This window comes from Thamnophis sirtalis, unplaced genomic scaffold (assembly GCF_051295495.1).
Source record: "Thamnophis sirtalis isolate CommonGarterSnake01/CBP01778 unplaced genomic scaffold, rThaSir2_p1.2 scaffold_2, whole genome shotgun sequence".
Taxonomy (NCBI): domain Eukaryota; kingdom Metazoa; phylum Chordata; class Lepidosauria; order Squamata; family Natricidae; genus Thamnophis; species Thamnophis sirtalis.
In genome coordinates this window covers 81,812,018-81,822,533 of record NW_028261382.1, presented here as the reverse complement: position 1 = coordinate 81,822,533, position 10,516 = coordinate 81,812,018, and positions in this window count along the sequence as shown.

The following is a 10,516-nucleotide window of genomic DNA, read 5'->3' as shown; positions in this document are numbered from 1 at the left end:
CCTGAAAACATTTTGTTGTATGGACACAGGGAGGGGGAAAAACCCATGATATCTATGCTTCACAAGGTCAGCCTTTTGGTACTTAGATACTGTACCGATCCATCTAAAGCTACAGAAGTAGGAGATATATCAGTTTAAATGGAATAATCGTACAGCAAAATGGTAAATTCAGCTGGCCTGAAAGTAAGAGAGAATATTTGAATTCTTTCTTTCCCTAGAAGCTAACTTGTTCTTCAACTAAGCATTTCCTGGATATCATGTTTCCCTTAGGGCTGGCACATTTGCAGATGTTCTGGCCACCTGACTGTTGCCGTTTCAATTATTATTCTCCTCTTTCCCAGCAAGCACAAATAAAATGGCTGGTGCTGATATCCTCAGAGAAATCAGTGAGAGTAAGGCCATTGTGAACAGTTCTCCCCGCTGCGGCTTGTAATAGGGCTGTGTTACAATGTTAGAGACATGTTTAGTGAATCTTGTTCTGATTTTCAAATTGACATGGTTAAGGCCATGCTTCTTTAATGCCAACCTTTTCTGCTCTGAAACTCAAATGAGCGTGCATTACAGCAATAACACAGCATTGCAGATCTTCTCTTGCTCATTGTCAGTCTGTTTGCTTCTCTTTTTAATAAGATTAGGAAGTAAAAGTAAGGCGAGTTTTTAAGCTTGATGGATTGTTCCAAGAATGAAACAAATGGAAAGGCTTTAAATGTATTAACAATTGCCAGGTCTGAATTATTTTTATTGAGCTCAATTAACTAACTTGAAAACGTTCTTCCGTTTAAATGATTACATGAAATATAATTGTAGCATAAATGAGGAATGTAAAATTCCTCCATTCTATTGCTAACATTCTGTCACTATTTTATTTTATTATTATATATCTTTTGGTGATAGCCTGGACAAGTCCCTACAATTTTCTTGCAAAGATTTCAGCATAGTATGCCATTACCTCCTTCCTAAGGTAAAGAGACAGTGACTGGCTAATGTCATTGGGACTAGTGCTCAGAATCTCCCATTTCCAGCCTGATTTTTTAACCACTCACCAAACTGGATCTATCACTATTCTCTCTCCCCCTCTCTCTCTCCCTCCCTCCCTCCCTCCCTCTCTCTCTCTCTCCCTCTCTCCCTCTCCCTCCCTCCTCTCTCTCCCTCCCTCCCCCCTCTCCTCCTCTCGTAATTCCATAGTTCTCTCTTCTCTTTATCTGTGCCAAAATCTGCTTTGCAACTGTTCGAAACTTTTATTTTCTTTAAAAGTCGATTCTGCTTTTTAAAAAAAAGTTGCTTCTGCTTTTGTGCCTTTGAATTAGGATGCTTCAGAACAGCTTGCAATTGGGGATGCTGTTTGTGTTCTGTCTTTGAACCCTTCTTTGGTCTACTATAGGTCATTGTTGCTGTTGTTACTGTTCAGAATGGCAGGGATTGAACCCAGGACCTTGTTGGAAGCTTACCTTATGTTGCCACTAGAAAGTTCAAAGATTCATAACTTTCCTATTTCCTGCATTTCAGCCTAGAGTAAAATCCCTTTTTCCTACCTCCAGTGGATTCCAAATGGAAGACATTAAGAAGAAATGCTCCCATTGGGCTTTTTCAGTAGCGGTGGTTCAGAAAAAAAGAAAGGATTCCTGCTCTAGATAAGTGCTTGGAGATTCACCCCCTGCCACTATGGGGCAATTTAAAGAAATAATCTACTCCATTTCTCCACCCATAGATTTAACAGAAAAACAAGTTGGGAAGGAACCTTGGAGATCTTCTAGTCTAACCGCTGTTCAAGCAGTAAACCCTATAATATTCAGACAAATGGTTGTCCAATCTCTTCTTAAAAATCTCCAGTGTCAGAGCACCCACAAATTCTGGAGGGAAATCATCCCACTGATTAATTGCTATTTTTGTTATTTAATTGTTAATTAATTTTGCACTCATAAAATTTCTCCTTTGTTCTAGGTTGGTTCTCTTGCTTGATTTCCACCCATTGCTTCTTGTCCTACCCTCAGATGCTTTGGAGACTAGGCTGACTCCCTCTTCTTTGTGGCAGCCCTTCAGATATTGGAACACTGCTATCATGTCTCCCCTAATCCTTATTTTCATCAAACTAGACATACCCAGTTCCAGCAACTGTTCTTCCTATGTTTTAGCCTCCAGTCTTCTAATCATCTTTATTGCTCTTCTTGACACTCTGTTAGGGGTATCTCCGTTGGGAGACAGAAAGTAGTGCAGCGGAATGTGCAGCTAGAGAGAAAGAATGTTGCTAGTAGAAACACACAAATAGAGTTTCAGACACTGCTAGTAAAAACAAGTAGCTTTACTACTGATAATTGCTTCATAAGCAGTGATAGTAGATAGTAGATATTAGTCCAAACACAATTCAAAGAACAAACAATAGCTTACAGTCGCAGTTCACATTCCAGTCATCAAGTCATCAAGCATAGGACAAGCAGAGAAAGAGTGAGCTCTCTTGACTCATTCTTATAGTAAAGTTAATTACAGCTGTTAAGTACATCCACCCATTTAAAGCAACAACAACCATTTGTTGTTGTGTACACACACACACACACACACACACACACACATCCTACCCAACACTAGGAGTATGTATGTATGTATGTATGTATGTATGTATGTATGTATATATGTATATGTATATGTATATGTATATGTATATGTATATGTATATATATATATATATATATATATATATATATATATATGTATATATCCTACCCAGCACTAGGAGTATACTCCCAACACACTCTTTCTAGAGTCTCCACATCTTTTTATAACATGGCAACCAAAATATTCCAAGTGTGGTCATCAAGAATTATAAAGTGGTATTAACACTTCATGTGGTCTTGATTCTATCCTTCTGTTAATGTAGCCTAGAACTGTTGGCTTTTTAGGCAACTGCAACATTGGGTGCAGCTAATTCAGTGGAATCCTTTTTCTTTTTGATTCAGCAGAAGCTTCTGTATAAATATGGGATTTCCACTCCATCCCAACCAATTTACTGTCTTGTCACTATGAGTCTTGAGCTCCCCTTACACTCAAGAATTACACAGCTCTCTGGAATAGTATGGGTGGAATTGCAGGAGGAGAATGGCAAAAATGTAGCTTTCTTCTATTCTTCCATTGGATAAGGGACCCTTATAGGAATGAAAGGAGTACATTAGATGTAACACAGAAAATGCATAATTGGACAAATATTTTCTCTGATCCTTCATAGTGTTTAGTTTATGGCAAACATCGAAGTGAGAGTAAGAGAAATATTTTACACCCAAAATATAGCACAAAAATGACCGATGAACTTGACTGTGATATATAGTCAATATTAACCAGCACCGGAGATGGCATGGACAGAGATGGCAAAGCAATTACTTATAGTGCTCTTTTGTAAATGCACTTGGCATTCAGAAACATCCTCTTTATACACATTTATAAGTGTGTGAGTTAGAGAAAGCAGCATTAGCTTTGTGTGCTGCACAGCCCATGAAAACCTCATAAATTCATTCATCGCCATTTTCCATCCAAGCCATATGTTGTACATCTATCTAAGCAATATCTTTTCACTGCTTTTGAGATGGGCAGAAATATACTAAAATACTCGTAAAATACTTTGGGTAGGTTTCCATGACATAGATTTTTTACCAAGCAATATCAAATACACAAAGATGCAAAGGAATTTTTTTTTATATAAAGTTTTTTTTATCTTTCCATTTTCATAACAAATAACCACGTGTATACTATTACATAACCAACATTATATTATATTGTTAAATGTTTACATCAATTCGTCTTACCATCAACTCCCAAAAACGATTATTGGCTCTTCTGCTCTCCATACACCATATTTGTACTTTATCCATCACTTTTTTCTCTCTCTCTCCTTGCCCTCTCTAGCTCCTTTCTTTCCTCTGTCATCCTTCTCTTCTCTACTTCCCCTTCCTCTCTCCTTCTCCTCTCTCCCCTTTCCACTCCTTCTTTCTCTTCTCCTCTTCTCCTCCCACCCTCTCTCCTATTCCTCTCTTCTTCCCTTACCTCTCTCCTCTACTTCACACTCTTCATCTCTTCTCCTCCCACCCTCTCTCCTATCCCTCTCTTCTTCCCTTACCTCTCTCCTCTACTTCACACTCTTCATCTCATTTACTTGGTATATTTCAGCCTCTGAGCAAGTTCCACTTTATATTGATGGTATTTACAATTCCATTTCAATATACATATTTAATTTTAACATATATCCTCCTCCTTTTTTAAAAGAAAAAAAGTATACATATATAGTAATTATATTTTTAACCCCCCCCCCCCCAGCCTCTTTTTGACCTGGTTACAATTCCCAGCTATTCTCATCATTATATTTATATAGTTATGCATCTTTATGTGCGCCCAAATTTGTAGCTCTACCTTTATATTCTCAATAATTTCCCATTATAAGTATATTTCATGTTCCCCCTCCAGTTTTCTATATCTAATGATTCAAGGGAAATCTAAGGTGGTTTGAAATACATACACATGCGTGCGCGCACACACATACACACTATATATGTCTGTGGCTTAGTGGCTAATATAACTGCCTGCTATGTAACACAGCCCAGGTTCAAATCACAGTAAGGGTATGGCTAGCTGATGAGAGCTAAATAACTTGAAATAGATCTATACTAGTCTCCCTTTATTTATCAGCACAAATGCAACACACACACACACATATACATATACACATACAGACTATATATATATATCAGGGCTGGGTTTCAACCGGTTTGCACCGGTCCCTGCGATCCGGTTGGTCGCCGAACCCGGAAGTAAGTAACTTCCGGGAACGGCAAAGCCCCCCCCCGCGCCCGCGCGTGCCCGCACACCCGCGCCCGCTCCTTACCCGGTTTTTTTGAATTTCGCGCTTTCCAACTGCTAACTGCTTCCATTATCTGTCAATCGGCTCATCACAAGAGTCCATCACAACAGAAACCCAATATTTTTACTCTTGCCTTTGTTATATGTGTGTTGTATTTGTGCTGATAAATAAATAAAGAATCCCAGTAAGGCTATGGCTAGCTGATGAGAGCTAAATAGCTTGAAATAGATCTATACTAGTCTCCCTTTATATATTTATCAGCACAAATACAACATACATACATACATACATACATACATACACACACACACACACACACACACACACAATATATCATTATATATATATATATATATATATATATATATATATATATATATATATATATATATATATATATATATATATATATATATATATATATATATATATATATATATATATATATATATATATATATATATATATAATGATATCATATATTGGGGAAAAAATCCAGCCAAAATTGATTAAGGAATTAATAATTTAACTCACCATTGCTAGGAATCCAGATGATAGAAGAAATGTGTAATTTGGCATTAACAGGTTTTGAGGTTTTGTCCTGGCCTGGCTTTTTGAAGAGTTGCAAGATTTGAACAATTTGTTTATTTGATTGTATCTTCTTCCGCCCCATATGGTATTTAAGGTGACCAAAAATATAAAAAGAAATTATTGATGTCTTTGATACATGCACACTGAATCCTGACTCCTTTCCAAAAAGCAGAAAGTATGCATGGCTGCTAAAATGCAAATCCACCACACCTGGTGAGCAAAACAGAAGAAGGCAGGTTCTTAAGAACTGCTTAGTTGGCAAAAGGCCTGGATTTTGACATAACACAGAGTCATCAGTGCCTTGGAGAGCACCATGCAAATCTGGCTGGGTCTACTAACATTAAAAGAAGTGTTCTTCCAAAATAGCTATAGAGAATCGAAGTCTTCAGATACCTGGCAAAGCAGTTTCAGAGCTTTTGGGAACAATGAATGAATGAAATGATAGTTGCCAAATGACTGAAGACCAAAGGAGAGTTTATGAATTTTAGTGTGTGAAATGTGTACTATTATGAGTCTTTCCTGATGCATGGAGATAGTATATATTGTTGGGCATTCTTAGCCCTTGTTTACTTGCTAATGGTTTAATTCTAGATGAGGTCTCAATGATTTGCTCTGCATAAATCTGAGTCAGAAAGAGAGAGAGAGAGAGAGACAGACAGACAGACAGAGGGACAGAGACAGAGAGAGACAGAGGGACAGATAGAGGGATAGAGAGAGACAGAGGGACAGAGAGAGAGTTAGAGAGAGAGACAGAGAGAGACACAGACAGACAGAGACAGACAGACATACAGACAGAGGCAGAGACAAAGAGAGAGGGACAGACAGAAGGATAGAGAGAGACAGAGGGACAGAGAGAGAGTTAGAGAGAGACAGACAGAGAGACAAAGAGAGAGACAGAGAAAGAGACAGACAGACAGAAAGACAGACAGACATAAAGAGACAGACAGACATAAAGAGACAGACAGACAGACAGACAGAGGGACAGAGACAGAGAGACAGAGGGACAGAGACAGAGAGAGACAGAGGGACAGATAGAGGGATAGAGAGAGACAGAGGGACAGAGAGAGAGTTAGAGAGAGAGACAGAGAGAGACACAGACAGACAGAGACAGACAGACATACAGACAGAGGCAGAGACAAAGAGAGAGGGACAGACAGAAGGATAGAGAGAGACAGAGGGACAGAGAGAGAGTTAGAGAGAGACAGACAGAGAGACAAAGAGATAGACAGAGAAAGAGACAGACAGACAGAAAGACAGACAGACATAAAGAGACAGACAGACATAAAGAGACAGACAGACAGACAGACAGAGGGACAGAGACAGAGAGACAGAGGGACAGACAGAGGGATAGAGAGAGACAAAGGGACAGAGAGAGAGTTAGAGAGAGACAGACAGAGAGTGAGAGACAGACAGACACACACACACACAGACAGACAGACAGACAGACAGACAGACAGACAGACTGATTGACTGACTGACTCATGGACTAGACTAGTTTCTTCAGATTTGTTGGCAAGAGTTCAGAAGCAGATTGACAAGACTACTCCCTAGGGTTGAGAAAGAGGGACTGGCCAATGGACAACCAGAGGTCTTTCTGCACAAGACAGGACACTGTCCTGGTTTCTAACCTGGTGCCTTAATCACCAGAATGGCTTGTGTATGCATGGGGATATGTGCATGTATACAATTCTCAAAAAGCTATGCTCTTATTTACACAAAAGATAGGTGGGGAGGAGAGAGAATTGATACAGATAGAGATATAAGTATAGGTGTTGATACAGATATAGGGACGCGGTGGCTCAGTGACTAAGATGCTGAGCTTGTTGAACAGAAAGTCGGCAGTTCGGTAGTCCGAATCCCTAGCACCATGTGATGGAGTGAGCTCCTGTTACTTGTCCCAGCTTCTGCCAACCTAGCAGTTCGAAAGCACATAGAAAAACAGACACTACTTTGGTGGGAAGGTAACAGTGTTTCGTATGCCTTTGGCATTTAGTCATGCCAGCCACATGACCACGGAGATGCCGTTGGACAACATTGGCTCTTTGGTTTTGAAATGGAGATGACCACCGCCCCCTAGAGTCAGGAACATCTAGCACATATGTGCGAGGGGAACCAGATACACACATACATGCATGCATGCACATATACTGAAATATATACATTTTGGCACTTCCAAAGTATGTTTCTGAGATGGATTTAACAAATCAAGTCCATTCATGTTAATAAAGATTCTACTTTGGTGATCATTCTTCTATTTATATAAGGAAACTGTGACAAGTTTTTTCCCCCCTTCAATTCCTGGTCCCACTTAAGGAGCTAAGGCTAATAATTTACTGATGTCAGGAAAGAGAACCTATTTATCCTCTACTTGCAAGCAAGCTGCTGTCTCATTGTGGCTTGTTCCTCATTCATTAAGAGTACTTATAGAAATTAGAAGACACAACCTGAATGGCTTAAATCATGTTTAAGGGCAGTAACAGAAGCACTAATAGACACATATGACTCAGCCTATGCTTTTCAATTTCTTTATGGATTAAAAACCATAACAAAAGAATGACCTGGGGAATAAGGCAATGGGAAATTTGCTGTTTGCCTTACTGTAACCAAGAAAGAGCAATCAGGAGTCCAGCTTCATATGAAGGATATTTTTCCTTGCCCTCAATATAAATTCATCAGCCTAAACAATCAAGCTTAAGTTGTTTTCATAAAGAAGATTCCTGGATATCATTATGGATCATTTCTTCTGATTATCGGACATTCTGATAACAATTATGGGAAACAATGAAGTTCTGCTTCACCACAACTATGGAGTAAATCTTTTCACCATTCCTATTGTGAAATGTAGATATAGGAAGCTGGGAACAAAGAATGTAGGGCCTAATATATCTATTTTGCAAATGTGGGCCAGATGTAACTAGAACAATATCTGAAGGACAGGATTTAAAGATTATGACATGCACTGTAAGCATATAAACAATGTTCCTTTGCAGAAACTGCTCTATATGTTAACTCCGGTTATTTTATTTACTCAAGTCAATGTCTACCCATGAAAGGGTCAAGTTTCACAGAAAGAATTACTTTAGTGATATGAGAGAACGTCTGACAGCTCTTAATAGACAAAGCTGTCATATATTGATTTGGCTGATGCTTAACAGAACCCAAGTAACCAAGTTTGTTCAGCAAACCACATGTGACTAGGTTCAGACAACATGCTAATCAAGCCACCTTTATGGTCTAAAGCTATGTGTGCATCCAGGCAACTGATTTTGGTTCATAGCTGTCCAGAAATCACTCAGGAAGTTGATTTCTACCTAGAGATTCCAAGAATTGAGCCCAAGTCTTCTCAATGTAGAACAGAAACTCCGAGCTATGCTTATTATATGAAACTACACCAATTTTCACCTGTGAAAATATTAGTTATCTACTTATTTATATAACTTATTTATATGTTATTATAATATTATCTATATGATTACTTATACCAACGTTGTTGAAAGTGTGTCTTTCAACTGTGGTTCCTTACACATTCAGCACCTAAATGTCTGTAGGAGAAACACTTTTGTAAGTATAACTGCATGTGCATTAGCTTCCATATGAGTTAAAAACAGGGTCCTAACTCAGGCAGTGTTTTATACTAACAGACAAAGGCTCCTTCCCAAAGATATTCCTAGTTAGCAAATTCATGTAGGCCACCAATATTACTAGAATGTTATGGTGGTGTTTAAGCAAAGCACGTAGGTAGTGAATGCTCCAGGTATTTTAACTCCCCAGTGAGGATTTTGTGAGAGTGTTCTTGTGGAAGCCTAGTTCTGGATCTGACATGGGACATAAACACTTCTATAAGTCTCAAAGCAAATTTCATCCCAGGGGAAATAAGGCTCAGTTAGCAGCTCATTCCTTCTACTTCTTGGACAGCAAGCAGATTCTGGTTCTCTCTGGCAACCTATGGTAGAATATCTACTACTGGGGAATGAGAAACTAAAAAGCAGTGTTTTCTTTTGAATGGGTAGCATCATCAGGCTGGACACTAGAGTTTGTAGACAAGAAGACTACATAATTTATAGCTCAGAGATAAAACATAATCTTTGTAAATGGAGGATAACTATCTACTCCGGGTCAGGTAGGGAAAAAAAATCCTATATGAATCTCTGTAAAGCGACTGCAAGTTGGTTGACAATAGTTGTAGAGATAGGCATACTTTATATTCAGTCAGTATAAAGCAGCTTATAGGAGCCTTGGTGGCGCAGTGGTTAGAGTACAGAACTGCAGGCTACAACTGCCGGCTGCCTGCAATTTGGCAGTTCAAATCTCACCAGGCTCAAAGTTGACTCAGCCTTCCATCCTTCTCAGGTGGGTAAAATGAGGACCCAAATTGTTGGGGCAATAGACTGACTCGGTAAACTACTTAGAGAGGGCTGTAAACACTGTGAAGCGGTATATAAGTCTAAGTGCTATTGCTATCATAAATCTTGAAGGAACCCTGAAGTCCTCTAGTCTATTCCAACCTCTGCCCAGAATAGAACATGGCTTTCTAAACATTTGCTTGGAACCTTGAGTGGTGGAGGACCCACAACTAAAGGAGACAAACTCTCCCTCTGCTCAACAATTCTCACATTTAGGACGTTCTTCTTTTATGCATCCAGTTCTTTCTCTGTAAACCTTTTGCTCATTGATTCTTGTCTTATTGTCAGATACTAAGGAGAATAATTTCACATCCTCTTCCCAGTGACAGCCTTTCAGGTATAGAAGGATTGTTATCATGCCTCCCCCTAGCATAGCCTTCTTTAGCTAAACATATTCTCCAGAGGATTTTGCCTCCAAGCCTGTCATCTCAACCATCCTTAACTTCTCCTCAGAAAATTTTAAATTCTTTAACGTCTGTCTTGGATTACAGAGACCAGAAATGGACACCTTTTCAGGTGTTGTCTAACTAGTGCAGTATAGAATAGAATTATAATTTCCTACGATCTTAACACTTTATTTCTATTTAGGCAGTGCAATATAATTTCTGCTTCTTTCAGAAGATATAGAACACTGCTAGTTCATGCCTAATCTTCAGTCCACTCACAAATACTACTGTTGGGC